Below are 7,514 nucleotides of genomic sequence, written 5' to 3'. Positions count from 1 at the left end.
AAAGTAGACCTGCCATTCAATCCAGCAATCCCAGTATTGGGTATCTACCCGAAGGAAAAGAAGTTCTACCATCAGTGTATAAGCGTTCTTGTCTCTCTGCATCCACACTGGCATCTATTGTTTTGGACTTTTTAATGAAAGCCATTCTAATTGGAGTAAGGTGATATCTCATGTGGTTTCAATTTGCATTTCCCTGATGATTAGTGACATCAAGCATTTTTTCATGTTATTGTCCATTGTCTTTCTTCTTTTGGGAAGCTTCTGTTTATGTCTTTTGCTCACTTTTTAATGGGTTGTTTTTTTCTTTGTTCCTTATAAATTCTGGATAGTAGCCCTTTATCAGATGTGAAGCTTGTAAATATTTTCTCCCACTCTGTAGGTTGTCTATTTGCTCCATTGATGGTTTCCTTAGCAGAAGGTTTTTAATTTAATCAAATTCTATTTATTAATTTTTGTTGTTGCCATGATTGCATTGGGGGTCTTAGTCATAAATTCTTTGCCTAGGTCAATATCTAGAAGAGTTTTTTCTACTTTTCCTGTAGAATTCTTACAGTTTCATGCCTTAGATTTAAGTCTTTTATTCATCTTGAATTAATTTTTGTAAATGGTGAGAGATAGGGGTCCTGTTTCATTCTTCTGCATATGGCTATCCAAATTTCCCAGCACCATTGATTAAATAGAGCTTATTTTCCCCAATGTACATTGTTGTCTGCTTTGTTGAAGATAAGTTGGTTGTGGGTAGATGGTTTTATATTTGAGTTCTCTGTTCTGTTTCATTAGTCTATGTCTCTATTTCTGTACCATTACCATGATGTTTTGGTAACTATAGCCTTGTAATATAGTTTGAAGTCTGGTAATGTGATGCCTCTAGATTTGTTCTTTGTGCTTAAGATTACTTTGGCTATCCCAGCTCTTTTCTGGTTCCAAACAAAGTGCAGGATTAATTTTTATAGATTTGTAAAGTATGACTTTGGTAATTTGATGGGGATTGCATTGAATTTGTATAATAAATCACTTTGGTTAGTATGGACATTTTAACAATGTTCATTCTACCTAGCCATGAGCATGATATCTTTTTCCATTTGTTTGTATCCTCTGTGTTTTCTTTCCTCAGAGTTTGGTAGTTCTCCCTGTAGAGATCTTTCACCTTCTTGATTAAGTATATTCCTAGGTATTTTATTTTCTTTGTAGCTATTGTGAATGGTGTTGAGACTTTGATTTGATTCTCAGCTTGACTATTATTGGTATACAGAAATGCTACTGATTTATGTACATTGATTTTGTATCCTGAGATTTTGCTGAATTTATTTATCAATTCCAGAAAATTCTTGGTGGAATCTTTGGGGTTTTCTGCATATAAGATCCTATTGTCAGTTAAGAGCAATAGTTTCACTTCCTCTTTCCGGTTTTGGATATCCTGAATATTCTTCTCTTGCCTGATTGCCCTGGCTAGGGCTTCCAGCACTATGTTTAATAGTAGTGGTGACAGTGAGAATCTTTGTTTTGTTCCAGACCTTGGGAGAATGCTTTCAACTTTTCCTCATTCAGTATGATGTTGGCTGTGGGTTTATCATATATATGGTTTTTATTATTTTGAGGTATGTTTCTTCTATGCCTAGTTTGTTGAGGGTTTTTATTGTGAAAGGATGCTGGATTTTGTCAAATGATTTTTCTGCATCTAGTGAGATGATTATATGGTCTTTGTTTTGCTTTTGTTTATGTGTTGTATTCACATTTATTGATTTCCATCTGTTGAACCATCTTTGCATCCCTTGGATGAAGTCCACATAATACTGGTGGATTATTTTTTTGATGTGTTGTTGAATTTGGTTTGAAAGTATTTTATTGAGGATTTTTGCATCTACATTCATAAGGAATATTGGTCTGTAGCTTTCTTTTTTGTGTGTGTCCTTTCCTGGCTTTGGTATCAAGGTGATACTGGTTTTGCATTATAGAATGAGTTGGGGAGAATTCCCTCTTTGTCACTATTACAGAATAATTTCTGTGTTAGGAGTACCAGGTCTTCTTGGTAGGTCTGATAGAATTTGGGTAGGAGTCCATCTGGTCCAGGGCTTTTATTGGTTGGGAGGTTGTTTATGACTGATTTGATTTCACTGTTCATTATTGGTCTGTTCAGGAACTCTATTTCTGTGTTATTGAATTTTGGGATGTTGTGTGTTTCCAGAAACTTGTCCATTTCCTCTACATTTTCTAGTTTATGCATATAGAGATTCACATAGTATTCATGGGTGATTTTTTTTGTATATCTGTGGTATCAGTTGTAACGTCACCTTTTTCATTTCTGATTGAGCTTATTTGGGTCCTTTCTCTTTTGTTCTTGGTTAACCTAGCAGGAGGTCTGTTGATTTTGTTTACCTTTTCACAGAACCAACTTTTTCTTTTGTTAATCCTTTGTATTGTTTTATTGTTCTCCAATTCATTTAGTTCTGCTCTAACCTAAGTTATTTCTTTTCTTCTGCTGACTTTGGGTTTGGTTTGTTCTTCCTTCTCTAGTTCCTTGGGGCGTGACATTAGGTTGTTAATTTGTGATCTTTCTGTTGTTTTTTTTTTTCTTCGTTTTTTTTTTTTCTTTTTTTTCGGCAGGTGAGTTGTTACACACTCCTTAGCGGATTCCAACTTCCATGGCCACCGTCCTGCTTTTCTGTTTTTTTAAGTAGGCATTTAGGGCTATGACTTTTCCCTTGAGGAATGCTTTGGCTGTGTCCCATAGATTGTGATAGCTTGTGTCCCATTTGTCTTTTAGCTCAAAGAATTTTTTTTTTTTTTTTTTGAGACAGAGTCTCGCTTTGTTGCCCAGGCTAGAGTGAGTGCCGTGGCGTCAGCCTAGCTCACAGCAACCTCAAACTCCTGGGCTCGAGTGATCCTTCTGCCTCAGCCTCCCGGGTAGCTGGGACTACAGGCATGCGCCACCATGCCCGGCTAATTTTTTCTATATATATCAGTTGGCCAATTAATTTCTTTCTATTTATAGTAGAGACGGGGTCTCGCTCTTGCTCAGGCTGGTTTTGAACTCCTGACCTTGAGCAATCCGCCCGCCTCGGCCTCCCAAGAGCTAGGATTACAGGCGTGAGCCACAGCGCCCGGCCTCAAAGAATTTTTTGATTTCCACCTTAATTTCATTCTTGAGGCAAGAATAATTCAGCAGCAGATTGCTTTATTTCCATGACTTTGTGTAGGTGTGAGTGTTGTTCTTGTGATTGATGTCTAGTTTTATTCTGCTATGGTCTCAGAAGGTACATGATGTGATTATAACTTTTTAAAATTTTTTGAGACCTGTTTTATGTCCTAAGATATGATTAATCTTGGACAATGTCCTATGTGCTGCTGAGAAGAATGTGTATTTTGTTGTTTTGGGGTAGAATGTTCTGTAAATATCTGTTAGGTACATTTAATTTAGAGTTTGGTTTAAGTCCATTGTTTCTCTATTTATTTTTTGCATTGATGATTTATTGAGCTCTGACAGTAGAGTACCAAGGTCCATGGCAATAATGCTGATACTATTCATTTCTTTGCTTAGCTCTAATAATATTTGCTTTATGTATCTTGGAGCTCCCATTTTGGATGCATAAATATTTAGAATTGCTATGTCTTCTTGTTGCATAGCTCCCTTTACCATTATATAATGACCCTCTTTGTTTGTCTTTACCTTTGTTGGCTTAAAACCAATTTTATATAATATTAAAATTGCTGCACCTACTGTTTTTTGATTTGCATTTGCATGGAATATTTTTTTTTTACCATGCTTTCACATCAAGTCTGTGTATTCTTGTGGTTTAGATGTGTTTCCTGGAGACAGTAGATACTTGGGTTGTGTTTTATTATCCATTCAGTCAGCCTATTTTTGAAAGGAGTCAGCTCCTTTTGAAAGGAGCATTCAGTAGGTTAACATTAATTGATAGAATTGATATGTGGGATGTTGATCTGTTGATCTTGTTGGGTAGTCCCTTATTGCTTTGTTTTATCTCTTGTTCTATTATTTTATAAGAGTTGTGAGTTTTGGGGGGGATTTGCAGGTAATTGTACACTGGTGGGTATCTGTTATGCTGATTTGTGTATAGTTCTCCTTTGAGTATTTCATGCAGAGCAGGTCTGGTCATGGAAAATTCCCACTGTTTGCTTGTCTGGAAAGGACTTAATTTCTCCATCTATTATGAAACTTGGTTTTGAAGGATATGAAATTCTAGGCTGGTAGTTATTTTAAGTTGATTGAAGATGGGGTCCCAAGCCCTTATGGCTTATAAGGTTTCCACTGAGAAATCTGCCATTTGCCAGATGGGTTCTCCTTTTTACCTTATATGATGCTGTAACCTTGCAGCTTGCAGAATTTTCTCTTTCATTTTGACGTTGGTCAGGTTGGTTACTATGTGTCTTGGAGATGACCTATTTGCTGTGAAGCTCCCAGTGTTCTATGTCCATCTGGTATCTGTATGTCTAAATATCTGGCAATGTCTGGGAAATTTTCCTGAATAATTTCATCAAATAGGTTTTCCATGGTTTTAACTCTTTCTTCTTTGCCCTAATGGATACCTATAATTTGAATATTAGCATGACATAGTCCCATATCTCTCTCAGGGATTGCTCAGACTTTTTTATACTATTCTTTGCCTCTTAGAGTGAGTGGATTATCTCAAAGCCTTGTCTTTAAGCTCTGAGATTCTTTCTTCTCCTTGGTTTAGGCTGTTGTTAAAGGTTTCAAGTGCATTTTGCAATTCCCTGAATGACTTTTTCATTTCTTTAAGTCTATTATATCTCTCCTTATATTGTCTAGCTCTCTAGTAATTTTTTCTCTTTTTTTTCATTGATTTACTGAATTTTTTAAGCTTCTTTTTGCTGGTTTTATCTTTCTTTTCAATTCAAATCATCTTACTTACTATCCATATTCTAAATTCCCTTTCTGTCATTTCGACCATTTCATTGTGGGTAGAGTTCACTACTGCAGCTCCATTGTGTTCTCTTGGGGGTCTGAAACTATTTTGTTTTTTCATGTTGCCAGGGTTCTTTTGCTGGTTTCTTCTCAACTGGCTTCTCTTCTCTCAGCTCTGGGTTAATAGGTATGCAGGGCATCTGCTGTCCTTTCTGGGGACTATCTCAAATCAAGTCTAGGAGTGATGGCTGCTCAGGACTGGGAGATTCTAAGTGAAATGTTGGACCTCAGAGAGGTTCTGCCAGCCCAGCAGTAGTGGTGGAGACTCAGTAGTGGCATCTTGGGGTCCAGCCACAACTCCGGAGTCTTAGGGGTGGAGATGTAATCCCAGCAGAGGCCCTGGAGCTACAGAGGCAGAGCTTCAGTCTCTGGCACAGTGAGAGCTTCAGAGTGGCTCTGAGGATTTTGTGGGTAGAGCTGTACATATGGGGGCTATTGCACCAGTGTGGGGGCTGCTCATGCCCTGTCACACAGGCAGGGGTTTGTGTCAGTGGCCCAAGTTCCACATAGGAGTGCCAGAGGTGCTGGTTGGCCAAGGTTATCCCTCCACACCAAGGACCCAATGAGGGAGTTGCCTGAGGCTTCCCAAGTGGTACCTATGTTGTCTGAGGCTCCCCCTCTGTTTAGCTGCCATGGCAGGGAGTAGGCATTCTCAGCCCTCAGTCACAGGACTCAACATGGAGGAGCATCAGCCCAGCCTGTCAGGAGTGATGCTAAGTTTACTTCTGGAAGGCTGAGTCCTGAGTAGACCTGAGTCCGTGCACCAGAGTGATCAGAATGCCATTCATTGCAGTAGCTTGGGATTGGCAGGCACCAGATCTCTGCTGCACATACTCTCTGGTGGAATGTCTCTGCACAGACTCTGAGCAGCTCCCCAGTCAGCCCAGAGGTTGCAGTGGAAGAGGGAGACCCCTCACAGATTGAGCTGCTTATAACTTTTGTTTCTCTTCTAATACATTTCCAGCTCAAACTGCTTTCCCACTTGCAGTGGATGGGGAAAGGATGGGGAAGAGAAAGCATCTGAATGGAAGGGAGCCAGCTCCCCAGCCTCCCGGGTCACTCTCTTTGGACAGGATCCTCACATGGACTATCCATGCTCTGGCATCACGCATGTTCTCCCCACTGTTCCATGTGTGCCGCTGTGCCTGTGCTTGTGTGGGTGGAGAAGCCTACAAGAAACTTATTAGCCTGCTGGTCACTGAAGGCACATGAGAGGGGGAGAGAGATGGATCCCCCCTTACCCATTTACTCTGAGCCTCTCTGGGTTTGATCCTCATCAATATCTTTTTTTTTTTTTTTTTTTAATCTTCTTCATCCTCTGCTTTGCAGTTTTCCTCCGTGAGGTCCCTGGCAGGCTCTGGCACCTCTCTCTATGATCTACACCCTGGCTGCATCTCCTCTTCCCTCCACTTTATCTGAAATCCTACCTTCCCTCAGGGATGGTCCAGCACGCAATGTCTCTAGTCAGCCATGCTGCCCCCTCCCCCCCTAGCCTGCTTCTCAACTTTTTAAGATAACAAGGCCATTATTCTGATGGTTTGGGTTTGTGAAAATTTTCTTAGTCAACAGGGGCCTTTCTAGAATGGGATTTTACTAAACTTCAAAGCACTTGTTCTATATCACTGAAAACATAGTCCCGTTTCCTATTTCTAATCTGTATTGCTTTTTGTACCACAAGCTGATCCTAACATAGCTGTCCCTCCAAAGCTAAGCATGCATCGTGCCAGGGCCTATTCTCATGCTCACTCCAATTAGATCTAGTCCCCATGAATGCTGCATGTAACTGTCTGCTCAGGATCAAGCTGTCTGGGCAGATGCCAGTTGCCCTTTTGAACTTTATGCAGCATGAAACTTTAAACCCTAAAAATCATAGGTGGACTGGGTGCATTGGCTCATGCCTGTAATCTTAGCACTCTTGGAAGCTGAGGTGGGAGGATCACTTCAGGTCAGAAGTTCAAGACCAACCTGAGAAAGAGCAAGATCCTGTCTCTATGAAAAATATAAAAAAAATTATCCAGGTATGGTGGTGTGAACCTATAGTCCCAGCTACTCAGGATGCTGAAGCAGGAGGATCGCTTGAGCCCTGGGTTTTGAGGTTGCAGGGAGCTGTGATGATGCCACAGAACTCTATCCAGGTTGACAGAGTGTGTTGCTATCTCAAAAAAAAAAAAAAGTCATAGGTATTTGTAACCTGGTAATTGACTGATAGTGAAGTATTCATAGACTCAATGTCATCTGTTCATGTGAATACTTATTACTCACTGTAAACATAATTTTACTTTGGGAAATGCTAATATTTGTATGTGATGTTCAACAAAGCCTTGTTTACAATAGTGTAAAACATACTAAAAAATACACGAGGACAGATTAAAAAGTAAATAATGTATAAAAATTGTGTGGAATACCAAGCAGCCTTTAAAATAATTCTGTTAGAAAATATTTAATAGCAAGATAAGATTCCTAGGATGTAATGTTAAGGGAAAAGTGACTGCAGAATGCAATTTATCTGCTGCATACAACCTCCCACTTTCCAATAAAAAATGTCTGAGACAATAAACACCAAAGTATT

This window comes from Microcebus murinus, chromosome 2, assembly GCF_040939455.1.
Source record: "Microcebus murinus isolate Inina chromosome 2, M.murinus_Inina_mat1.0, whole genome shotgun sequence".
Classification (NCBI taxonomy): Eukaryota; Metazoa; Chordata; class Mammalia; order Primates; family Cheirogaleidae; genus Microcebus; species Microcebus murinus.
The sequence above is the reverse complement of the archived record's forward strand: the minus strand, read 5'-3'. Positions refer to the sequence as shown.